Raw genomic sequence first — 27,720 nt, 5'->3', positions numbered from 1 at the left:
TCCTTTGATTTCTATTTTGATAGATTTCCACCATCACCATCCACCCAGCCTTATTTGTTTGTTTGTTTGTTTGTTTGTTTATTCTCCTTATTTTGGATTAGTTTCCACATAACAGAGAAAACATTCGAACTTTGACTTTCTAGGTGTGGCTTATTTCTCTTAGTTCAATGGTCTGCATTTCCATCCACTTACTAACAAATGCCATAATGTCATTCTTCCTTATGGCTGAGTAATGTCCATTGTGTTCATATTACCACATTTTCCTTATTCATTCATCTGTTGATGGGCACCTGATTTCATTCCATAGCTTGGCTATTGTGAATTGTATTGCTATAAATATTGATGTGGCTGAGTCACTGTAGTATGCTGATTTTAGATCTTCTGGATATTGTATAGAAAAAAGGTAATTTGCAAAGAATAGAAAGATTATATTATTTATATCATTTTAAATGTTTTAAGCAAACAAAAATGTATTTGTTTATGGATACAGAGAAGTCTAAACAGGAATGTTCAGAAATGTTTTAATGCCCCTTAAAAAAAATCTAAATATATGTGGCAAAATCTGAATATACATTTAACATCATCAGTGGGAGTGTCTGTTAATTATTATTGTACTGTGGGAGATGTCTGAAATATTTCATGATTTAGAATGTTAAATATCAGCACATCAGAAGCAATAGCTATGATGTCCCTAGCAGGCTATATAATGGTCCATGTGTTAATCATCCTCAGAGATAACACCACTGCTCTCAGTTATGAAGGTCCCTGGTTCCAAATATTCCAAACCTTACTGAACTTTATTCTTTTCCCCCAAAAGTGACCAATGTGAATTAATGAATTTGCTGAGCTCAAGATCACCTCTAGGTAGGTGATCCGGCATTTACAGAGCTTGGTCAGGGTCTCATTAAGATTATTTCATTAATATGTAGACAAATGACAGCAGCTAATATGACTTCTCTCTGCAATTATGTCTATATCTAATTATTATGACAGTCCCAGCTTGTGATTTCTCAATTCTGAGATGATGTGAAGGTGATATTGTGAGAAACACGCTCGCCTGTCCAAGCCCAAAGAATGGACTAAGACAGCAAAAAGTGAGGCTTTATTTTAATCAAAATCTTGCAAGATTGGGTGCCCAGTGGTCAGGGATGCACAGATTGGGAACAACCAGCATTTTATACCCTAGAGCACAAGATCCCGATCGATCGGGTTCCTCAATGGCTGAGTACTATGCAGTGCACAGTCTTCCAGAAGGTCACCTGCATTTATATTGCAATTATATCTATTGAGTTATTTAAAGAAATAAGGAAAGGTGGTCCCCACCTCCCTTTGTTCTCTTTAGAGGGAAGAACCTCTTGGATTGAGCACCTTTTGGCACATAAACAGTTTATCTCTGTGGTCAGGTTGGACCTCTTTCTTCCCACCTCCTGGTTGTCAAGGGGCTGTGAATTTTTACACTCTGGTGTTAACTCCCTCTAACTTTTCATCCTGCTCTCCCCTCCAGCTGCCTTTCTCACATCCCAGTCATTCTACATTTAAAGTGAACCACAATATTCTGAAGATGGACCCCTGGACTTGCTATTTCTCACAATGTGCAATCAGTAGACACTGTACCTGGGTTTTTAATGTTGATCCTTTCCCAGGCTGGCAGTATGCCATACCAACACCTCTTGGAATGCTGGAGAACCGCAGGGAGTCACAGTTCCCAGTCAGCCCCACAATCACAGGGGGCAGGGACACTGCACAGTGTGCTGTGGTGTGAAGCTGGGATGTGCAGTAGCTTAGCTGTATCCAGTGCATTTTCTGCTTATATTTTCAGCTTACTCTGGGTTTCTTGGGATGTAACCCTGTCCTAAGTCAAAGGGCATCTGTATAATTACATATGATTTTATTTTAACATTTCATTTATTGATTCTATTTATAAAGTAATTATATTTTTAAGTTGATGAATTGTATTATAAATGTATGAATTTTTATGTTTTAGAATTTATAGAATTATATCTTTACAGGATGATATGAAATGTTTATATTTGATTCCCATCCTTGTATCACCTATAGGTAGGTGATCCAGGATTCACAGAGCTTGGTCAGGATCTCATGAGTACCAGGGTGCAGAGCTGGGATTTAAGCTGCTATCTGTCTTTGTCTGAAGCCTCGTCCTCTACTTTATGCGGGGCTGCTCTGTCAAGAAGACTTTTGCAGAGATGCAACCTTCTACCTCATTTTTTTTAACTACTTCATGTTTCTGCTTTGGTGGGGGTATGCATTGCACAGGTAAAAGATTTTGGCAAAAAAGATAAAAAGCTCATAGGGGGGTCTCAATTCAAATTATAATTGCTGTCTTGACCAGTGGGCAGCACCCTGATTTTTTTTTCTTTTGTTTTGGTTTCTTGTTGTTTTGTTTGTCTGCAGTGCTGGGGAGAAAACCTGGGGCCTGGCACATGGGAAGCCAGGGCTGTACCACAGAGCTGCATTCCCAGCCTAGCACCATGTGTTAAGGCCAGGGGAAGTGACCATGGCTTCTCCTAATGAGCTCTACCCTAGGCCTAGGGCTGAAGCCACCCAAAGCCCCACATGACAAAGCCAAAGCAGAATATATCACGCCTGACTGTGAGGAATGCTGGTGCTCTTCCTGCCTTAATACTGTTCCTCCTTTTGCTGTATTTATAAGGTCCTTGCTTAGCATCTGGACAGCCATCTTAAGTGACAACCATTGTTTTAAGGAAAAAGTTTTGCTTTCCCACCCAAGGACATTTCTGAGAAAGCCTCACCACTCCCTCAGACCAACCCAAACCCTAACCATCCGCATTAGGACCTGCCCGGCTCTAAGCCTGCCCCATAAAATCCCAGAACCCAAATCTGTTTTGCCTCTCTCCGATATGGAGAGATGGCCTTTATTTGTTAGCCCTGACAAATAAACTCTTGTTTATTTGTATCTCTGCATGGTCTCCACCTTTCATTTCTCACTTGCCCATCTCTTGTTCCTGGCTTTCCCTACAGTATTACACCATTTTTGTGTGTTTGTGTTCCTCTAAAACCTTGGGGCTTTCCCAAGCGCTACCTTTCAAACTTTTAGCCAACACTGAACATCAAGTCCACTTTGCTACCGCCACAGCCCTGCCCTCATTCCCGAAGCCTGGCGGCTGTCTTCTGTGGAGGAACCCCTGCCCGGCACCCAAGCACTGATCTCCTGTAGTCTGGGGTGCCCATCTGCTCCCAGGCCCTCCCAGTGCTGCTCGTGAGCTCAGACTCTGGAGAGAAACCATTTAGGCTTCACTCTCAGGCCCTTTTCCTACTGAGGAGCTCTCAAAGAACGAAAATCCAACAAATTGAGTTTTAAGGATCTGATTTGACTTGCTTTCTTGACAATTCCTGACCTGAGCAGCCTCTGGCCTACCACACAGAAGGCTGTTCTCATGAGCAGTGGGGAGTGGGCTTTATAAGCAGAAAGGCTGGAGAAAACAGAAACAAGGAGCACAGAGGAGACTGTTCGTTTCCTTTGTGGGACATCTGGTTGACCTGATAAGATTTGGTTGTCATCTCTCTCATCTCAGGAGGTCTAATTTTCCAGGATGCAGCTTCGGTTTTAGTTTGGTAACATGGAACTTCAGAATGAATGACTCCAATGTGCTCTGTTGGGGCCTCCCACAGAAGCTCCATTCAAACCTACCACCTCCCATAAATTTTATCCAACAGGCCTCTATGGCTCTGAGCAAGCTACTTCTCCTCACCTCATTTTCTCATTTGGGAATACAGACAGGAGTACCTCATAGGCTTGTTGTGAGGAATTAATAGATGAAATTTAAAAGTGCGTGTGACTGGGTGCCTATAATTCCAGCAGCTCAGGAGGCTGAGGCATGAGGATGGCAAGTTCAAAGTCGGCCTCAGAAATTTATTGAGGCCCTATGCAACGTAGGGAGACCCTGTCTCAAAATAAGAGAGAAAAAAGGGCCAGAGAAGTGGCTTAATGCTTAAGCACCCCTGGGCTCAGTCTCTGGTATCAAAAAAAGAATTTAAAAAATTAAAAATAAAAGTGCCTATGCACAATGCCTGTTACTGAGGGCTCATCAGTTACTAGCCACTTTTAGACTTTAGCCCTTGAAATATCAGACCCTCAGGGTCCTGAATATCATCTTTTCCTGGAATCCCCATCATCCAGGCCCCTGCAACTCTACACTAGTCACCTGCCATAACCTTCTACCACACTGTGTGAGAGCCCTCAGGACACATCTCATCTGTCTCCATGACTCTCCTCTGATATTCTAACCCTGTAGTAATTTTTCTCCCAAGCCTGGGTCACTCATGTCCCCTCAGTGCCCACAGTCTCCTAACGGGACAAAGGTCAGACCAAATATGGTATTTTATACTCTCCTAGTTCTTGTCCTCCTGAAATTAGACAGGTATCCAGGCTGAGGCCTTGTCCAAGAGAGGACAGAACTGAATTCTGCCAAAAGTATGTGATCTTGGAACAGAACATCAAACTGCGGATGAGAATGCACCCAGGTCGGCACTCAGGTAGAAGACCTAGATAAGCCAGGCTTAGACTTCTCACTCAGAGTTCTGGGAGTGAATATGGAGATCTTGGTGGTTAAGGCTAAAGAGGGGTTTATGGATGGAGCTTCAAGATTATTGTAGGCAAATTCCTCTTTTGTGGTTTCAGAGAACCAGACTGTGAGTACAGGAGGAGAATAGCTTTGACATGTTTCTGGGAGGACATTTGAGCTAAAGAAATTACTTAGAAGAAGTAAGGGACTTCAGGACTTTCACTACCACCTCTGCCCCAGTGAGGCCATGGCCGGCCAGGTGGACCTGGCCAGACGCGTCATGCCCAATGGCCCTCACAACCTCATAGTGGTCTGTGAAGGCTGGCTCATTGCAGGAGCCAGGCCCCTGCAACTCTACAGTAGTCACTACTCTGGCTATCCATCCTAAGCAGGAACACCCACTAAGGATGCTATCTTTAAAAAATAATAATAGCAAACCAAAACCACAAACCAAAATCAAAAAACAAAACAAAGGAAATCAAAAAACCAATATCCACAGATCACGATCACCAACCACCAACTACCAAATTTTCTAACTATCTAGGAGTCCAACAGGTCACCACTAAGAGTCTCCTGTACAAGTGGACAAAAACCCAGCCGCAGCCAACTGCTTATATACCTGCCCTTTGAAACATCCTCACAATGGCTCCTTGTGAGGTCAGATCAAGAAATGGCCCAGTTCTGTCCAGACATAACCTCTAGTAGTCATCTCCCTTTGGAGCCTCCAGAACTTTTTCCATTTTCAGAATAAGAATAAATAAGGGATGCAGATTTTTTTTTTTTTGGTAAAGTGTGTTATGGACACTGATATTTACTTGTTTTCAGATTAAAATTTGTACAGTATTTCAATGGATTTGTCATTTCAAGTCTAAAAATTTCTAATAACTTTGGGCTTTGGAAGACTATGAATACCTACGCTCAAGGTATTCAATTCCTTCCTGTGCAAATATTTCATCTTATTAGATGGAATAATTGGAAAAATTCAGAAGTTGCATAAGGATTTATTTCAGAATTGTGACCAACTCGTGTTCTTCAAACTATAGTTTAAAGTAAATCTTTGGGATTATAAAAATCATGTTTCTTGCTTCATAGCTATTATACAAACTTAATATTTTTTTACTCTTGTTAGCTTCATTTTGTATTTTCCTTGTAATGTTAACTGTTATCTCAGTGCCTTACAGAAGTTTATTTGAGATAATAGGCCACTACCTATAGGACAGACAGGATATAAGGCTAACCTTCAGCACTAATACTGACCCCAATTAAAGAGAAGTGGCAAACAACTGTAAAGTTATAGACATTAAAGATAAAACCCGTATTCTTACTCTTAAGACTGGTGAAACTGGCTTGCTGTATGTGAGACCAAAATTTGGAGACTAAAGTTAAGGAATAAAAGAGCCAAGAAAGAAAATAGCCAATATTTGGGCCCTGCCCTCTGAGGTCAGCTGGAACCCAGGGAACAAGGGGACTTCTACAAGGGTTTGCTACTCTGGTCCATATGACCTCCTGATCAGGGAGATTGATGAAACCCTGGAGAACAAAAAGCTGACCAGTGCACATGTTGCAAAGAAGGTCACTGGAGAAGGAGACATCTTTGATGCTTCCAAGTGAAGCCACATCTGGCAGATGGCATTAAAGGAGCCTAGAGGCTGCTCTCAAGTTCCCAAGATTGACCCCCTTAGGGAACTCAGATGACTCTTAACAATAGATAGGAAGAAGGCCAGTTTAACCAGTTTGGCCTTAAACACCTAGCAAGAGCATTTATAACCAAAGTAGAGCCATACCTGGTCATTTAAAATAAAAGACAATAGTTCTTTACAGGAACTTAAGACATACACTTGGGTCAGCCCCACAGCCATGGTGCCCCCCAAATTCTGAGGCATATTTCCTTTGCAAGGTTCATATTTACCCCTGCCTACCAAAAATTGGACTGGCCTCTGTACTTTCGTTTTCCTTACCCATCAAATTAACATTTTACCTAAACAACCAATATTACCCATTCCAAGAACAGCACACACTAAACATAGGAGAACCCTCCAAATCATTCCCTTCCTCGTGGGATTAGGTATATCCTTTGGGATTGGCAAAGGAGCAGCAGGATTGGGAACCTCAATTTGATTACTATAAAAAGTTATCAGAACAGGTTATTGAAGACATCCAACAGGTTGCTGACTCAGTACTGACTTTACCAAATATTGGATTCCCTGGTATCTGTAATCCTCCAAAATCTTTGGGACCTAGATCTCCTCAGTGCTGAACACACTGGCCTCTGCCTCTTTCTGAGGAAGAATGCTGTTGCTATGTAAATCAATGGGGATTGGTAAGATACAAGGTTGAACAGGAGCAACCAGAACAGTGGAGAGGAGAACTGGCTGATTCCTAGTGGTCCTCACTGGAGTATCTAAAACAGTGGTTCTCCTGGTTACTCCCACTTATGTTCCCCTTAATATTCATCTTTCTCATAATAACCTTCCTTCCCTGTATTCTTTTTACAGAAACAGCTTCTTGGTAAGGTGACCTGTTTTGCTCAAATGGCCTCCCAGGAACTCATCAAAGCCATTGTCCTCCTGTGCTCACAATCTGATTCTATGAAACCAAAAAAGGGAAATTGACCTACAATGACCTTGAGGCTCCTTCCATACACCCCTTTTCAGCCTCAATCACAGTTATCTCCATATTCTTTCCCAGATCTCCGAAAGTGAGTGTCCCCCTACTTCACCCCTTTTCGGCAGGAAGCAGCCATACATAATATGGACACCCCTATTCACCTTCCCCTTTCAGAATCTGAAATGAAGGATATGGAGAAAAACAGCCCCCCAAAGAGAAAAGGAGAACCATAGGCCTTGGACTTTCACCATTTCTGGTGTCTACAACTGTTCCCCTGAGCCCAACCCACACATTCTGCTATGACTCAGTCTCTCTGAACACTATTGTAACCAGTCGCCATTTTCCTCTTGAAAATATGCCCCTCTGCTGCTTAATAGAGTAAGATCCATTGAGATCTGTCTCCAGTTCTCTCTCTCTCTCTCTCTCTTTCATTGCTTTCACAGACACAACTTGACATTTGAAATGCACCATGTTATAAAATTGGCAAAACTCTCAAAAAAAAAAATGGAAAATTCCTGGTTATAATGGGAAACTGAACATATATTTTACTCCTTGCAAATCCTAATCCATCCATAGTAAAGGAGATTTTCTTTAATCCCATAAGGATTCAACAAGCAAGACTGATTGAAATAGGGGCCATTCTTCATCACTCCCTAATATCTGCCTTTTGTCATATAATTTTGAAATTCCTCACGCTTGAGAAGAAACGTATATCCCTGCTCCTTAACTTTCAACTCAGCAAGGTGGCTCCATTTGGCTGATGGGACATGAGCAGATGTGATGAGACTAAGGGTTTAGAATTCACCAGCAAAGCTGATCTTGCCCTTTCTGTTTCTAACATTACTATGAGAACTGCACTGGCTAGCAGACTTGTTTAAGTGGGACGGAGAAGATCTGGACCCAAGGTGCAGCCCTGAATCCAGCCCCACTCAGATCATCATGGATTACATGACCCCAAGCCAATGTACAAACATTGGAAAAAGAATAAACTATTTTTTAAGCCATTAAGCTTTGGAGTGATTTGTTATGTGTTTGCATTGTAGAAACAGATGACTGCTACAAGAGAAAGGACAACAGTTTTTGAAAACTGGACATATAACGGCAGATGGTGACTTCTACTTTCATTTGTGACAGATTAACTTATATCAAAACAAATGCAAATTCTAGAACTGAAAAAAAAAACATGTGAAATTAAAAAATGTGATAGGTGGTTTTTGGAAAGCAGAAAAAAATGATTGTCAAATTAGAAAAGAGGTTAATAGAAAATATCCAAATTGCAGCACAGAAACAAAAACACAGTTGTTCCCCAACTTACAGTGGCTTGACTTTATGATTTTTCAACTTTATGACATTGCAAAAATAGTGCACGTACTTTGAATTTTGATCTTTTTTCCTAGACTGATGATAACACAACAAAATTCTATCTCACACTGCTGGACAGCAAGCCAAAGCTGTGAGAGCACCCTTGTGATCACAAAGGAAAACCACTCACACTCTACAGTGTAGTGTGTTGCTAAGGGTGCTCAGTAGGAAGTACATTTTAAATAAGTACTTTCAGTTTACCATGGGCTTATCAGAACATAAGCCCATGTAAAGTCAAGGAAGATTCATATAGGGAAAAGAGTAAGAGGTAGGTATTACATAGATAAACAGTCTAGAATTAGTGCAATGGAAGTTCCAGGTGAAGAGTAGATTGGAAGACAGAAGATTTAAAAAAAAAAAAATTTCCAAAATCGACAAAACACTTTAAACCTCAGATTTAAGAAACTCAGGAATCCCAAGCAAGATAAAGTCAAAGAAAATGGCATGTAAATGCATGAAGATAAAAACTGTTGAAAACCAAATATAAAGAGAAAACTCTAAAGATCAACTGGGTATGGGTGGTGGTAGAGAGTGCTGAGGAACACATTAGCTTTAAATTAGAAACGATAAGATTGACAGCATACCTCTCAACAGAAGGGCAGGAAATCAGAAAAAAAAAGCTGTTTGCAGGAATATTTTGAAAGTATTTTGAAAGAAAATACTAGCCAAATTACAATTCTAAGCTTAACAAAAATATCCTTTAAAAATAAATCACTATGAAAATCAGTATGGAGGCTTTCAAAAGACTAGCAATGGAACCACCACATGACCAGCTACATCCCTCCCCAGAATTTATCCTAAGGAACCAAAGTCATTGTACTACAGTGATACATGCACACTCATGCTTATAGCAGCACAATTCACAATAGCCAAACTATGGAACCAGGTTTGCTGTCCATCAACAGATGAATGGATAAAGAAATATGGTGTATATATACAGTTCTATTCAGCCATAAAGAAAAAGGAAATTATGTTATTGCAGGAAAATGGATGGGACTAGAGACCATTATATTAAGGGAAATAAGCCAAACTCAGAAGGTCAAGGTGCATATGTTTTCTCTCATATGTGGAAGCCGGAGGGTGGGGGGAAGAAAGGTGGCAGGGGTCGCATAAAAATTAAAGAGAAATCAGTAGAGGAAAGATATCAGGGATAGAGAGGAGGGAAAATAAAGGGGGATGATATTGACCAAATTATATTGAAATACTGAGTGCATGGAAATGTAACCACACAAATCCACCATTATGTACAAATATAGTGCATCAAAAAATGTGGAAATAAATAAAGCAACATAAACAGATAAATCCATCACCAGGTGACCTGCTCTAAAAGAAACTCTAAAGGAAATTCTCCATAAAAATGATCTCAGACAGAAATGCAAAAAATACAAGTAGGAATAGGGCACAGGAAAAGATACACATTTAAAATATAAATGAGCATTTACCATGTAAAACCATAGTAGCTGTGTCTTTTGAAGTTTAAAATAGATTTATTGGTTTGCTAGTGCTACCAAAACAAAATGGCGCACACCAGGTGGCTTCAGCCAGAGGAATTCACTTCTCACAGTTTTGGAGGCTGGAACTCCAATATCAAGTGGTCAGCTGGTTTGGTTTTTCCTGAGGCCTTTCTGCCTGGCTTGCAGATGGTTGTCTTCTCACTATATCCTTCCCTGGTCTTTTCTCTGTACTGTGCCTTTCTCTCTTCTTATAAAGAGACCACTCTTTCTCTTTTTTTATGGCCTTATTTTTAGAACCTCTTTTAACCATAATTTTCTTTTTTACAAGTCCTATCTCCCAATACAGTCACATCAGAGATTAGGACTTCAAATATGAATGGGGGTGGGGGGGACAATTCAGTTCATAATATACATCTAGAATTAAAATTCAAGGTAAGTAAAGGCAATGGGGTGGGGAATAAGTGAAGTTAAAAATATACTCACCTCTCAACATTATCTGAAAAGTAGTAAATGTACTTACTGTAACTAATTACAAATATTTATTATAAACTAGTATAGCTACTAAAAGAAGATATATAACTAACAAATAGGAAATAGAAAAATTGATTCATCCAGAACAAGGCAAGAAAAAAAAAGAAACGTAAAATAGCTAGGTCATATAGAAAGCAAACACTTCTTGGCAGATACAAACCCAAACATATTGAATTAGATACTTCAATTAAAAAGCTAAAATAATCAGACTGAATTAAAAGTTTTTAAACAGCTGAGCACAGGGATGCTCACCTGTTATCACAGAGGCTCAGGAGGATGAGGCAGAGGGACTTTGAGTTCAAAGCCAGCCTCAGCAACTTAGCAAGGCCTTAAGCAATTCAGCTAGACCCTGTCTTTAAATAAAATATTAAAAAAGGGCTAGGGATGTGGCTCAATGGTTAATTCCCCATGGATTCAATCCCTGGTACCCGCCCCAACAAAAAAAGTTCTAAAACAGGTATAAGAGTGCTCATGTTGTCTAAAATTGGACAAAATAAACTTTAAGGAAATATGCCGCAGTCTGGCTGGGCACAAATCACGAGCCACTGAAGCAGGAACAAACTTTATTTCTGAACTCCACCAGCACACTCCACACAGGCTCCCTCCCCAGGAATTCCCCCGCGAACCACGCAGGCGGTGTTCTCCCAGGACACACACTCCAACAGGAAAATCCCTCCTCCGAAAATCCCTCCTACCGCACTTCCCCAACCAATGGGAACTCTCCGGGAGTCCCTCTAGAGCTCCAAAGTAGCAGGCCGAGGCGGAGAGCAGGAGTCTAATATCCAATTGAATTCAGATCTTAACATAATCATATCATCTCAATGGCTTGCTGGCATCACCTTTCAACCAAAAATGTCATGCGTGATTCCTACTTGGCTATGGCTCTCAGCAGAAATAAACACCACAACAGATAAGGAGGGTCACAATATAATGATGAAATACTCAGAGCACCATGAGGATGTCACTTCCATCAGTTCTAAATCCATGTGCATCCAATAACATTGCTTCAAAATATATAAAGCAAAAATTGATGAAACAAAAGGCAAAACAGACAAATGTGAAATCATGGTAGGAGATTTTGACCCCTCTTAAACTGATAGAACATACAGCCAAAAAGAAAATCAGCAAAAATACAGTTGCTCTAAACAACATAATTAACTTGACCAAATCAGCCCATACAGAATGCTATAATCCAATAATAATAGAATACAATGAAAATTAAAACCCCAGAAAATTAGTAAAGGCTTCCAGACCATTTAGTAGAAAAGAATCCTAATCACATAAAACTCCACCAAATTATAGAAAAAGAGGAAATAACTCCCCAAATTCTTCTATTAATGCAATATAACACAATATCAAATCTGAAGATACTATAAAAAATTAAAATTGTAGGCCACTCTCAAAAACACAGATTAAAAATTCTTAGCCATATAGTTGCAAACTGAATCTAGTGACATATAAAAATAATAATACATAGTGCACTAGGGGTTGTTCCAATAATTTAACACTGGTTATATGGAATAATATAATATTGGTTTAACATATGAATATTAGTATTATTGAGCATATGAAGAGTATAACAGAAAAATTACATGATCATCTCAACAGATAAAGAAAAAGCACTTGATAAAATTCAATACCCAAGATTAATAATTAGGGTGGAGACATAGCTCAATTAGTAGAGTACTTGCCTCACATGCACAAGGCCCTGGGTTCAATCCCCAGCACTACACACACACACAAAAAAGATTAATAATTATAAAATGTCCTATCAAATGTGGAAACAATACAATAAATTAATAAATAAATTATTAAAATATATTTAAAAGATAATATAAGAAAATTTCCAAAAATTCTAGAGCAAGTACTGTGTTTTATGGTAAAATGTTTGTTAATATCGTTAATCTTGGAATTACGGGTATACTGCAGTGTTAGAGCCTTTCTCTGGCATGTGTGAGGCCCTGGGTTTGATCCCAGCAACACAAATACATACACAGAAACATGTGTGCACGTGAATGTGCATATGGGAAAAAAAAACTGTAGTCTTGATAGAAAAACAAGACAAAGGTATCTGTTATCACTCTTTCTGTTCAATACTGTACCAGAGGTTCTAGTTTGTAAGAAAGTTTTGCCCTAAGGTGTGAAAAGGAGGAAAATGTGGAAGTTTGGGGGGGGGGGGAGGAGATAAAGTATCATTATTTGCAGACAAGCTTGCATATATGTGAAATATTTTTTTTAAAAAAAGATAAATTATTGGAGTAAAGAAGCAAATTTGGTAGTGTTGAAGGCAATAAGGTCAATATGCAAAAAAATTAACTATTTCTATATATGACCCCCACACAAAAAATTAGAAAACGATATTATAAAAATTCTGCATACAGTAGCATCTATATATATATATATATATATATATATATATATATATATATATATAAATCTAACAAACTGTTTATGACACTTCTACATTAAAAAAACTACAAAACGTTTTTGAGAAAAAAATTCTCAAAAGCTTAAATAAATGAAGTGATATTCCTTGTTCCAGGATTTAAAGAAAAATATTGTAAATACATCATTCTTGCCAAATTCATAGATCACATAGATTCCATGTGATCCATATCAAAGTCTCTCAGATCTTTTTTTTTAACTGGTAAGCTTATTCTAAATGCATATGGAACAGCAAGGGTCCAGAATAACAAGACAATCTTTAAAATTTTTTAAAGGCATACTCCACATTTACCAAGGTCCATGATAAAAACTATAGCACTTAAGACAAGATGACATTATCAAGAGGTAGACCTACAGACTAGTGAGCTAATATAGACAGTTTAGAAAGAGACCCATGAAATAAGAAATAAGAAAAACAAATCCACACACAGAAACAGACCCTTGAGTGGACAAAGATTTCTTCAACAGGACATTTTTAAAAGTCAACTCTGACGGTAAAGATTGCTAAATTGAAAAAGCCACCTGACTTGCCACAACTGTCCCACTGCCAAGAGGTAAATCATTTTTAATAAATGGTGATGCAAGCATACTGCATGTTTTTAAACTAAAAGTCCAGTGATATATTTTGATTGACATCAAATGGAGATGAGATGGGGAAAAATATTGATTCTGCGAAAATATCCCCTTTCTCCATAGTGGCATGCTTGTTCAGCTCCTTTTATTTCATTTTATTTTTGTGGTACTGGGGATTGAACCCCCAAGCCACATCCTTATTCTCAGCGCTTTTTATTTTTCATTTTGAGACAGGTTCTTGCTAAGTTGCTTAGGGCCTTGGTAAGTTGCCAAGGCTGGCTTTGAACTTGAGATCTTCCTGCCTTATCCAGTTGTTTTGTTCTCAGTTTTAACAACAAAAACAAAACATACCAAACAATAACGACAAAAAACCCTGGACAACTATAAATCTGCACATACTTTGATCAATTGGAGAATTTTAATGTTTTTCATTTATCATTGTAAAACTTCAGGACAATTTTATAACATTTGTGTTCATAGCTGTTACATGTAGAGCAATCTGTCTTTAAGTAGGAGTAAATTACTCTTAAAAAAAAAAAAAGATTCCTAGACAGTTTTCCTTTCAAGTCAAGCATCTTATTATTTAAATAAACTTCCTGTTTAAAATAAAAATAAATAAATAAAATAAATGGTGCTGGGTGAATGGCATGTTTTTTGGGAGGAAGGGAGAAATTTGATAATTAGATTTATTTTTAAAAAAACAAGGAGTAATAAGTACAACCTTAAATCAACAGAATTTTACAGTAGACTTTTCAAGTATTTAATTTTTGACTATGTAAATGTAAACCATTGCTTCGAATGAATGTTCTTTTCAACAATAAGCAAAAAAAAATATGCTTGATTTAAGAACATACATTTAATAATTTAACTTCTTAACAAAACATCAAAAGTGAATTGATTAATGATCAAAATAAATCTTAGGCTATGAAAAGAAGAATATGATCCCCAAAAGCAGCACAAATCTCACCTCCTTCAGAGGCATGCGAATAGCAATATTAACAAAATATGAACAGAACTGAGCTGTTAGTTACAATAAGATGCATAGAAAACTGCTTTTAACAGGGATGATCCCTAGAAGATTGCAGTGAAGAATCATACAGTGCCTTAAAATTTTCACTTACTCATTCTGCAAAGGCTCATTAATGGTCTGTTGGGTTACTCAGAGGATTTGATCTTCTCAGCAAGCAGCTTCTAAACACAGTTCTGGAATGTTAGTTGCAATTTCCACTTGAAGGGTGTGCTGCCTTCAAATCTTGATCTAGATCTACTAGCAGGTCTTTTTCATCCTCTAAGCCTATGGAGAGTCGAATCAGGATATCCCTGTCATTCTCTGGCACTGATGCATGGGTCTTGATTGCTGGAAGCTCAACAAGACTTTTGTATCCTCCCAATCTTTCAGCCAGAGTAAATAACTTTAGGTTCTTAGGGAAAGTCTCAGCATGTTGAAGAGTGCCCTTAATTTAAAAAAAAAAAAAGGTGATCATCTCGGGGCAACCTGTGCCCTGCCACTTTGGCAACTCATGCTGTGGATGGGAGAGCAAACCAGGATAAATAACTTTTTCTATCCTGGGATTAGATTCTAGGAATTGGGCAACAGCCATTCCATTTTTGAAATGCTTCTCCATTTGGATTTGCAGAGTCTTCAGGCCTCTATTGCAGAGGTAACAGTCAATAGGAGATGGAATTGCTCCAAGAGCATTTTGCAAGAAATGAATTCTACCTCGGAGGTCTTCAGAATTAACAGACACTAAACCCATTCCAACATCACTGTGGCCATTCATGTATTTTGTTGCAGAATACATAAAAATATCAGCTCCCAGAGCCAAAGGCCGCTGGAAATATGCCGACATAAAATTGTTTTCCACAGCCAAAATAATGTCTCATGCTTCTGGACAGTATGTACGCAGGCCTCGATGTCAATCAGCTTCAAGTTAGGGTTTGTGGGGGTTTCAATCCAAACCACCTTGGTTTCTGGTGTATTTGTTGACTCTAGCAATTTGATTTTGGAACATTCAACAAAATAAATCTTTAATCCAAATTCAGCAACCACCTGCCTGAAGTACCTGTTCGTACCTCCCCACACATCATCCATGCAAATAATTTGTTCTCTTGCTTTTAAAAGATGAGTAATAGTCATAGTGGCTGCTAAACCCGCAGCAAAGGCCAAACTGTACTTGGCCCCATCCAGTGTTGCCAATGTTTTTTCCAAAAAATTCCTTGTGGGACTTCCAGAATGTCTGTATTCAAAACCCGAATGCTGGCAGGGCGCCCCTTGCTTCAATGTAGTGGATAGTGAGATGGGGGCACCACATCCTGGAAATTCCACTGCTCTGGTTCCTGGCCGGCATGGAGGGCCTGCATGGCAAAATGTTGGAAGCTAGGCAGGAAACCGTGTGGGGAGGCATTTTTTTTTTTTCTGCAAAGGAGAAAACAAGAGGGGTTGGGGAGTGAGAAATATCTGACTAGGAAACCGAACATCAGGACTAGAAAGAAATAGACTAAATGAAGCAACAGAGAGCTCAAGTATGCTGGCTGAGCCAAACCCCCGTGCACGGAATGGCATGTCTTCATGGAAAAATATAAACCCTGGCCTTTACCTTACACCATACACAAAAACCAGACCTGGGGTGGGGGGACGTATTTTATCTGAGAGGTAACACAAAGCTCCTGAAAACAAAATGTGAAATTTTATGACTCCTAAGTAAGCAAAGATTTATTGCACACACACACATACACACACACACAAAAAAATTAGATCATCCCTAAAGAAGAAGATTAAAGAATTGGAAAAGTTAAGGATTTCTGTACATTGTGAAAAAGCAAGTCATCAAAGAGAAGAAAAATATTAGCAACCAAGGAACTGGCTAGAGAAAAGTCTTCTATCTAGAAAAACATGAACGACTATAAATCAGTAAGAAATGGACAGAAAGCCCAATAGAAAGATGGGCAAAAACTTAAATAGAAACTTTATGAATAAAATATAAAAATGACCAAAGATATACATATATATCATCATTAGTCATCAGGAGATGCAAATTAAAATCTCAACAAAACACCAAGATGCACCCATTAGAATGACTCACACTAAAAAACTGATACTATCAAGTAAGGACATGGGGCCAGCAACACTTCCAGAGTGTAAACTGGTACAGCTACTTTGGAAATTGGTAGTACCCAAAGCTGGAAAACCCATCCCTGAAGACCCAGAAATTCCATTCCTCTATATCCACCCCACAGAAGTGCTTACACACATACAGAACAAATCACAAACATCGATGTTCACAACAGGGTTATTGGTACAGCCAGAAAGAAGGCTGTGAGATCCAGGGAACCAGGAACTTAATAGAAGAAGACAAAGGGCATTCCAAGAATTCCAGCAGAGGAAAATCTCAGCTGTGTTGGGAGCCCTGAGGGCAAACTGCACAAGGAGGCACCCAGAGGAGTATCCTGGTGTGGCTGGGGGTGGGGGTTGGAAGGCTAGAATTAATGAATTACTTGATATGAGTCACCTAGAGGGAAATTGCACCGTGAGATTATGAGATGCATGTGAAGAATGAGGATGGCACACGCATGCATGCACACACAAACACACATACACACACAAGTAATTAAACAAAGATATGTCAATGCTACTTTCAGGACAATAAATAAATAAAAAGGCAATTCTCATGGTATGCGCCACAGACCAGAGGAATAGGAGAAAAAAAAATTCAAACCATTTTGAAAGGGAAGAACCAAACTAAAGAACCCATCCTGAGTGATTTCAAGGCTTATTCTAAAACAGTAACGATCTTGTTGTTTTAATGTAAAGATACAGAAATTGATGAATAGAACAGAAAATTTCAGAAACAGATCCACAAATACATAGACAATTGTGCCTAGAAAATTCCGTGGCCAGAGAATAATCTTTACAACTAAAGGTGCTAAAACAATTAGACAGATATTCATATCAAAAGAGCCAAACTCATATTTTTTATTGGTCCTTTTTCGTTACAGATGACAATAGGATTCATTTTAACATAATTATAAAAGAATGGAATATAATTTGTTCTAATTCAGTCCCTAGCACTTCCCCTCCCCTCCCCTCTTTCCTCTCCCTGTTCCTTCCCTGGATTCTACTGATCTTTCCGTTATTTTATTATACACACACGCACGCGCACACACACACACACTACACATTTTAAATATAAATGTGGACATACACAATGGTGAGATTCATACATGTACATAGGAAAGTTAGGTCAGGTCCACTCCACTGTCTTTCCCTATCCCAACTCTCCTCCTTTCCCACCCTTCCTCTTTGTCTACTCCAGTGATCTTTCTTCTATTCTTTTTCTTACCCGCCCCCCACTTATTTTGGATTAGCTTCTGCATATCAGAGAAAACATTCTACCTTTGACTTTTAGGGAGATAGGCTTATTTCACTTAGCATGATAATCTCCAGTTCCACCCATTTACCAGCAAATGCCTTGAAGTCATTCTTCTTTAGCCAACCCCCATCTTTACCTAACATTATATACAAAAACTAACTGGAAATGGATCATAGATCTAAATGGAAGAGTTAACACTATAAAATTTCTAGATACAGAAGGGAAAAACTTACTGACCTGGGTTTTGGCAAGAATTTCTTAAATAAGAAACAAGAAGAGCTGGGATTGTGGCTCAGCGGTAGAGCACTCACCTAGCACGGATGGGACCCGGGTTCGATCCTCAGCACCACATAAAAATAAAGGCATTGTGTTATGTCCATCTACATCTAAAAAAAAAAGAAAGAAAAAAAAAAGGAAAGAAACAAGAAGAACAAAGTATAAGATTAAATAAATTTGAATTTTTCAAAGTTAAAATGCTTTGAAAGATAATGGATCTGAAAATGGAAAAGGAAGACAGAGACACTGAGAAAATACTTACAAAACATATGCAACAAAGGATTTGTATCGGGATTACCTAAACAACTCCCACAGGGGCTGGGGTTGTGGCTCAGGGGTAGACCACTTGCCTCGCACATGTGAGGCACTGGGGTTGATCCTCAGCACCACCTAAATAAATAAAATTAATAAAATAAAGGCATTGTGCCCACATACAACTAAAAATATTTTTTTAAAAAAGAACTCCCCAGATGAACAATTAGAACTCAAATAAACCAATTAAAATCTCAATAGAGTTAAGACTCACTTCACCAAACTAGATAGACTGTGGGATATAAGCGCTATAAAAAGAGGCTCACCATCCAAAGTCATAGGGATGTGCATATTAAAACTGCAATTTTCTGGTTCTGGTTTGTCTTTAGAACCCTGCAAGGGGTCCACAAGGGGCATTGCTGGCCAGTTCCTGAGTGGTAACGGTTTTTGTCTGGGGCAGGTGGGCAAAGCCTGTTTCCTCCATATTGCAGAAAAAAAGCCCTGCTTCCTGAATAAACTACAGAGGCTACCGGGGACACACCTGCCCCGCCCAGAGGTCTCTTCGCTGGGCTTGGCCTAGGCTACCTTGGACCAACTTCTGAAGCTACTCCGTGGTCCCTGTAATGCCACTGAACTGGAAGTCTCCTGTCAATCAACTGCCCCCTGCACTGCTACCACCATCACTTTGCCTCTGATTGGCTGCTGCCAGCCTGAGGCCACCTGGAAGACTTCTTTCTGGATGCTGCTGCCCTTGCAGCTGCAACCACCTGCTGCTGCCTGCCACAATAGACACCGCTGCCCTAGGTGCAACTGAAGCCAACACTGCTGCTGACCCCCAAGATCACCTGCTGTTATGCCCCCACAATTGCAATTGCAGCTACCGCTGCAGCCACCACTACTGCTGACCCGCTGCCTGCTGCCAAAGACCATGGTCACTACCGCTGCTACCACGGCCTCGAGGACTGCTTTGGGGGAGACTCCAGGTTTGGTTGCACGTGGCTGCACCCATTCTGGGACAACAGCCAGAGCCTGGGGCCGGGGTGCCAACAGGTTTACCACCATAAAAGCCTCTGTCTGGGGACTCCAGATGGGACCTGCAGATCCAGTGTGGGGATGCCTGCAGGTTTGGAGGAGCCTGGGGTCTTTCTGCTGAGAGTACTGGTGGCCTTTGTCTTTCTGCTGCGTCTCAGGGTTGCTCCTTTACATGAGGATATCACTGATGGTCTCTCTGCAAATAGAAGCAACACTGAGATCTTGGGACTGCAGGTGGCCGGCCGATCCTGAGGTATCCGAAGCCCAGATCCATGGGAGAGTGACTGGGTTTGCAAGGGCTAATCTGAGTTTAGTGATCCCGAGAGACGTCAGAGACAGCGCTGAGAAACTGTTGAACACTGACAAAGACAGTTCGACTTTCCAGCAAGATTTATTTTATTTTTCTATTTGCTAATATCTCTACTATATTTGGAAAAGGATGTTTTTTATGCATCAGTGTGTGGAGAACAAGGATATATGAATGGTGTTTGCATTTTTGTTGTATTCTTATGTATTTAAATTTTTCTATTTGTTCTTATTCCTCCTCTCTCTTGTTTTTTTCCAACTATTCTCCAACCAACAGTCAATCTCTGTTGGCTCCTCTTCCTCTCTTCCTGTGAATTTTCACTTCTAGCTTCTCTCTTCCTCCCTGTCAAATATCACATACTACACTACCTCTGTTCTCTCATCCACCATTTGAAATTGTAAATTGTTTTAACAAATATTCTGTTTGTACTATAGATAGTTATTGAACTCATTGTTTTGGTTTAATTCGAGAAAGCAGTAGACGCCTTAGAGGGAGCTATTAGGTTTAAGGCTATACATGTATATGCTGGGTGCTGATGATATTGGTCTTACCAGTAAAGGCGAAGTGCTGGAAACCTTCAGGGACACTATAGGTCTACAGGGTAGAAATTATGCTGCCTTGTATCCATACTACTAGATGAGAAAACACACCAACAATATGAAAAAAAAAAAAGGAAATAAATCACCCCAAACAAACCAAGATGCTTCAACAACAAAAGCCACTGATAACACAGTAGAAGAAATGTCCAAGAAGGAGTTCAGATTGTACATAGATAAACTGATAGGTGAGGTAAAGGATAGTAGAAGGAGTGAAATCAAAGAAAAAATACAGGAAGTAAAAGATCACTTCAATAAAGAGTTAGAGATTGTGAAAGAAAACCAAGCATAAATCCTTGATATGGGCCCTGGCTCAGGGCTGCGGAGCCTGCGGAGGCTGCTTCTTGGACCCTGCTACTATCAGAGCAAACACCAAGCACTAAGCAGCCGAATACCGGCTCCCGGAACTGAGCCCGCAGGGACTGCTTCTTGGAGCTTACACTTATAGGAGCTTACACCGAGCACGGAGCGGCCGAGTTCCGGCTCCCGGAACTTCCCTGGACCGGGGCTAGGAGCCCGCGGAAACTGCGTCTCGGTCCGGGTCCTGCTGAGGGCCGGTCAGGACTCACCCGTTGCTTGGATTGCCCGGCAAGGGGAACGAAATGCTGCCATTCGCATAGGATACCAACATGGCAGAGATCTGATGTCAGCAGAAAGCGGTGGAGGAGAGATCTTCATCAATACCAGCGGTGACATAAGCAGTTGGTCTCCTGGTAAGGGGGGTGAGGCTCAGTCACCCGAGTCTCCTCAATTTGTCCTCGAGCCAGAGGGGAGGAGCCGGGCCGCCACCAGCCCCCGGAGCAGGCCCAGCGGCTCGCCAGCGTGGTGACCGCATGACCCCAATTGGAGAGGGGGCGGAGCGGAGCCGCCACCCACACCCGCCAGGTGGACAGACCCACGACCCAGTAGTACATGGGCGTGGTAGGAGGGGCAGGGCAGAGCCACCCTTCGCGCTTGCAAGGTAAACAGACCTGTGACAGCCTGGCGGGTCAGGCCCAGTGGCCTGCCAGTGTGGTACACACGTCACCCCAACTGGAGTAGGGGCAGAGCAGATCCTTCTCCCACGCCCGGATCAGGCCCTGCCGGTGTGGTGGTCATGTGACCCCAATTGGAGTGGGGGCGGAGCGGAACCGCCACCTGTGCCCGCAGGGTGAGCAGACCAGTGATCAACCTGCAGATCAGGCCCAGGGGTCCGCAGGCGTGGTAGGAGGGGCAGGGCAGATCCGCCGCCCGCGCCTTCAAGGTAGGCAGACCTACAACAGACCGGCGGATCAGGCCCAGGAGCCTGCCGGCGTGGTACAAACACCACCCTAATTGGAGTAGTGACAGAGCAGAGTCGCCTCCCTTGCCAGGAACAGGCCCAGCGTCCTGCAGGCGGGGTAGTCACGACACCCCAATTGGAGTAGGGGCAGAGCACAGCCGCCACCCGTGCCCGAAAGGTGGGCAGATCTGCGACCGACCAGCGGGACAGGCCCAGTGGCCTGCCGGTACGACAGACACGTCACCCCATTTGGAGTAGGGGCAGAGTAGAGCTGCCGCCCGCGCCTGCAGGGTAGGCAAACCTGCAACCGACCGGCGGATCAGGCCCGGTGGCCTGCCGGCGTGGTACACTCGTCACCCCAATTGGAGTAGGGGCAGAACAGAGCCGCCGCCAGCACCCAGAACAGGCCCAGTGACCTGCTGGCGTGGTAGCCACGACACCCCAATTGGAATAAGAGGAGAGCAGAGCCGCCGCCCGCGCCTGCAGGAAAGGTACGCAAGCAGTATGAAAAGACAAGGAAAGAAAGGACCACAAGCAATGCAGGTCAACGCAACTTTAGAAGAGGTAACAGCTGCAGCAGATGGAATGTCAGATAAAGAATTCAGGATATACATGCTTCAGATGATCTGGAGTATCAAGGAAGACATTAAACAGCAAAATCAGACAATGAAAGATCACTTCGACAACGAATTACGCAAACAAATCCAGGATGCAAAGGATCAACTATACAGGGACATAGAGGTTATAAAAAACAAGCAATCAGAAATCCTAGAAATGCAGGAAGCAATAAACCAACTTAAAAACTCAATGGAGAATACTACCAGCAGAGTAGAACACTTAGAAGATAGAACATCAGACAATGAAGACAAAGTATTTCAACTGGAAAAGAACATAGACAGCTCAGCAAGACTGTTAAGAAACCATTAGCAGAACATCCAAGAAATATGGGATAACATTAAGAGACCAAACTTAAGAGTCATTGGGATACAGGAAGGTACAGAGCTCCAAACCAAAGGAATGAGCAGTCTATTCAATGAAATAATACAAGAAAACTTCCCAGACTTGAAGAATGAGACAGAATCCCAAATCCTAGAAGCCTACAGGACGCTGAATGTGCAAAATCATAAGAGATCCACACCTAGACACATTATAATGAAGATGCCCAACATACAGAATAAGGAGAGAATTTTAAAAGCTACAAGAGAAAGGAAGCAGATTACATTTAGGGGTAAGCCAATCAGGATAACAGCTGATCTTTCAACACAGACTCTGAAAGCTAGAAGATCCTGGAATAACATATTTCAAACACTGAAAGAAAATGGGTTCCAACCAAGAATTGTGTATCCAGCGAAATTAAGCTTCAGGATGGAGGATGAAATTAAAACCTTCCACGATAAACAAAAGTTTAAAGAATTCGCAGCTAGAAAACCATCTCTTCAAAACATCCTCACCAAAGCATTACAGGAAGAGGAAATGGAAAATAACAATGAAAACCAACAGTGGGAGGTAGGACAGTAAAGGGGGGGGGGAAATAATCAAAGAGGAAAACAAACCATGTTTAGTAACAGAAATAAACAAATATGGCTGGAAGAACAACCCATATCTCAATAATAACCCTAAATGTTAATGGCTTAAACTCACCAATTAAGAGACACAGGCTAGTAGAATGGATCACAAAACAAGACCCAACAATATGCTGCCTACAGGAGATGCATTTGATAGGAAAAGACATACATAGGCTGAAGGTGAAAGGTTGGGAAAAATCATATCACTCATATGGACTTCGGAAACAAGCAGGCGTGTCCATACTCATATCAAATAAAATAGATTTCAAGCCAAAGTTAATCAAAAGAGATAAAGAGGGACACTACATACTGCTTAAGGGAACCATACACCAACAAGACATAACAATCATAAATATTTATGCCCCAAACAATGGTGCAGCTATGTTCGTCAAACAAACTCTTCTCAAGTTCAAGAGTCTAATAGACCACCACACCATAATCATGGGAGACTTCAACACACCTCTCTCGCCACTGGACAGATCTTCCAAACAAAAGTTGAATAAGGAAACTATAGAACTCAATAACACTATTAATAACCTAGACCTAATTGACATATATAGAGTATACCACCCAACATCAAGCAGTTACACTTTTTTCTCAGCAGCACATGGATCCTTCTCAAAAATAGATCATATATTATGTCACAGGGCAACTCTTAGACAATATAAAGGAGTAGAGATAATACCATGCATCTTATCTGATCATAATGGAATGAAACTGAAAATCAACGATAAAAGAAGGAAGGAAAAAGCATACATCACTTGGAGAATGAACAATAGGTTACTGAATGATCAATGGGTTATAGAAGACATCAAGGAGGAAATTAAAAAATTCTTAGAGATAAATGAAAACACAGACACAACATATCGGAATCTATGGGACACATTGAAAGCAGTTCTAAGAGGAAAATTCATTGCTTGGAGTTCATTCCTTAAAAAAAGAAAAAACCAACAAATAAATGATCTCATACTTCATCTCAAAATCCTTGAAAAAGAAGAGCAAAACAACAGCAAAAGAAGTAGAAGGCAAGAAATAATTAAAATCAGAGCTGAAATTAATGAAATCGAAACAAAAGAAACAATTGAAAAAATTGACAAAACTAACAGTTGGTTCTTTGAAAAAATAAACAAAATCGACAGACCCTTAGCCATGCTAGCGAAGAGAAGAAGAGAGAGAACTCAAATTACTAGCATACGGGATAAAAAAGGCAATATCACAACAGACACTTCAGAAATACAGAAGATAATAAAAAACTATTTTGAATCCTTATACTCCAATAAATTAGAAGATAGTGAAGGCATAGATAAATTTCTTAAGTCATATGATCTGCCCAGATTGAGTCAGGAGGATATAGAAAACCTAAACAGACCAATATCAATTGAGGAAATAGAAGAAACCATAAAAAGACTACCAACTAAGAAAAGCCCAGGTCCGGATGGGTATACAGCAGAATTTTACAAAACCTTTAAAGAAGAACTAATACCAATACTTTTCAAGTTACTTCAGGAAATAGAAAAGGAGGGAGAACTTCCAAATTCATTCTATGAGGCCAACATCACCCTGATACCTAAACCAGACAAAGACACTTCAAAGAAAGAAAACTACAGACCAATATCTCTAATGAACCTAGATGCAAAAATCCTCAATAAAATTCTGGCGAATCGGATACAAAAACATATCAAAAAAATTGTACACCATGATCAAGTAGGATTCATCCCTGGGATGCAAGGCTGGTTCAATATACGGAAATCAATAAATGTTATTCACCACATCAATAGACTTAAAAATAAGAACCATATGATCATCTCGATAGATGCGGAAAAAGCATTCGACAAAGTACAGCATCCCTTTATGTTCAAAACTCTAGAAAAACTAGGGATAACAGGAACATACCTCAATATTGTAAAAGCAATCTATGCTAAGCCTCAGGCTAGCATCATTCTGAATGGAGAAAAACTGAAGGCATGCCCTCTAAAATCTGGAACAAGACAGGGATGCCCTCTCTCTCCACTTCTCTTCAACATAGTTCTCGAAACACTGGCCAGAGCAATTAGACAGACGAAAGAAATTAAAGGCATAAAAATAGGAAAAGAAGAACTTAAATTATCACTATTTGCAGATGATATGATTCTATATCTAGCAGACCCAAAAGGCTCTACAAAGAAACTATTAGAGCTAATAAATGAATTCAGCAAAGTGGCAGGATATAAAATCAACACGCATAAATCAAAGGCATTCCTGTATATCAGCGACAAATCCTCTGAAATGGAAATGAGGACAACCACTCCATTCAAAATATCTTCAAAAAAAATAAAATACTTGGGAATCAACCTAACAAAAGAGGTGAAAGACTTATACAATGAAAACTACAGAACCCTAAAGAGAGAAATAGAAGAAGATCTTAGAAGATGGAAAAATATACCCTGTTCATGGATAGGCAGAACTAACATCATCAAAATGGCGATATTACCAAAAGTTCTCTATAGGTTTAATGCAATGCCAATCAAAATCCCAATGGCATTTCTTGTAGAAATAGAGAAAGCAATCATGAAATTCATATGGAAAAATAAAAGACCCAGAATAGCAAAAACAATGCTAAGCAAGAAGTGTGAATCAGGCGGTATAGCGATACCAGACTTCAAACTATACTACAGAGCAATAGTAACAAAAACAGCATGGTACTGGTACCAAAACAGGCGGGTGGACCAATGGTACAGAATAGAGGACACAGAAACCAATCCACAAAACTACAACTATCTTATATTTGATAAAGGGGCTAAAAGCATGCAATGGAGGAAGGATAGCATCTTCAACAAATGGTGCTGGGAAAACTGGAAATCCATATGCAACAAAATGAAACTGAATCCCTTTCTCTTGCCATGCACGAAAGTGAATTCAAAATGGATCAAGGAGCTTGATATCAAATCAGAGACACGCCGTCTGATAGAAGAAAAAGTTGGCTACGATCTACAGTCGGTGGGGTCGGGCTCCAAATTCCTCAATAGGACACCCATAGCACAAAAGTTAATAACTAGAATCAACAAATGGAACTTACTCAAACTAAAAAGTTTTTTCTCAGCAAAAGAAACAATAAGAGAGGTAAATAGGGAGCCTACACCCTGGGAACAAATCTTTACTCCTCACACTTCAGATAGAGCCCTAATATCCAGAGTATACAAAGAACTCAAAAAATTAGACAATAAGAGAACAAACAACCCAATCAACAAATGGGCCAAGGACCTGAACAGACACTTCTCAGAGGAGGACATACAGTCAATCAACAAGTACATGAAAAAATGCTCACCATCTCTAGCTGTCAGAGAAATGCAAATCAAAACCACCCTAAGATACCATCTCACTCCAGTAAGATTGGCAGCCATTATGAAGTCAAACAACAACAAGTGCTGGCGAGGATGTGGGGAAAAGGGTACACTTATACATTGCTGGTGGGACTGCAGATTGGTGCAGCCAATTTGGAAAGCAGTATGGAGATTTCTTGGAAAGCTGGGAATGGAGCCACCATTTGACCCAGCTATTCCCCTTCTTGGTCTATTCCCTAAAGACCTAAAAAGAGCATGCTACAGGGACACTGCTACATCGATGTTCATAGCAGCACAGTTCACAATAGCAAGACTGTGGAACCAACCTAGATGCCCTTCAATAGATGAATGGATTAAAAAATGTGGCATTTATACACAATGGAGTATTACTCTACATTAAAAAATGACAAAATCATAGAATTTACAGGGAAATGGATGGCATGAGAGCAGATTATGCTAAGTGAAGCTAGCCAATCCCTAAAAAACAAATGCCAAATGTCTTCTTTGATATAAGGAAAGTAACTAAGAACAGAGTAGGGACGAAGAGCAGGAGAAGAAGATTAACATTTAACAGGGATGAGAGGTGGGAGGGAAAGGGAGAGAGAAGGGAAATTGCACGGTAATGGAAGGAGACCCTTAGGGTTATACAGTGGAGGGGGTAGAGAGAGAGGAGGGGAGGGGAGGGGAGAGGTGGGGAGGGGGGAGGGTGGAGGATGGGAAAGGCAGCGGAGCACAACAGACACTAGTATGGCAATTTGTAAATCAATGGATGTGTAACTGATGTGATTCTGCAATCTGTGTATGGGGTAAAGGTGGGAGTTCATAACCCACTTGAATCAAAGTGTGGAATATGATATGTCAAGAAATTTGTAATGTTTTGAACAACCCACAATAAAAAATTAAAAAAAAAAAAAGAACTGGAAAAAAAAAATCCTTGATATGAAGGAATCAGTAAGCCAAATTATAAATTTAATAGAAAGCATCACCAACAGACTAGACCACTTGGAAGACAGAACCTCAGACAATGAAGACAAAATAGATAACCTTGAAAGTAGAGTTGAACATGTGGAGAAGATGGTAATAAACCAGAACAGAACGTCTAAGATTTATGGGATAACATGAAAAGACCAAATTTAAGAGTTATCAGAATAGATGAAGGAGCAGAGATACAAACCAAAGGAATGCACAATCTTTTCAATGATATAATAGCTGAAAATTTCCCAAA

The 27,720-nt window shown here is 40.3% G+C and overlaps 1 pseudogene; it reads right to left on the bottom strand.

The window, feature by feature from the left end:
* Positions 1-14,447: 14,447 nt before the first annotated feature.
* Positions 14,448-18,831, bottom strand: LOC124098535 (cystathionine gamma-lyase-like; annotated as a pseudogene).
* Positions 18,832-27,720: the final 8,889 nt, after the last annotated feature.

The sequence above is a fragment of the Marmota monax genome, unplaced genomic scaffold, assembly GCF_021218885.2.
Source record: "Marmota monax isolate L192 unplaced genomic scaffold, Marmota_monax_Labrador192_F-V1.1 WCK01_AAM20220418_F8-fsc00029, whole genome shotgun sequence".
Taxonomy (NCBI): Eukaryota; Metazoa; Chordata; class Mammalia; order Rodentia; family Sciuridae; genus Marmota; species Marmota monax.
Note: the sequence above shows the minus strand (reverse complement) of the source record. Positions and strands in the feature narration are given on the sequence as shown.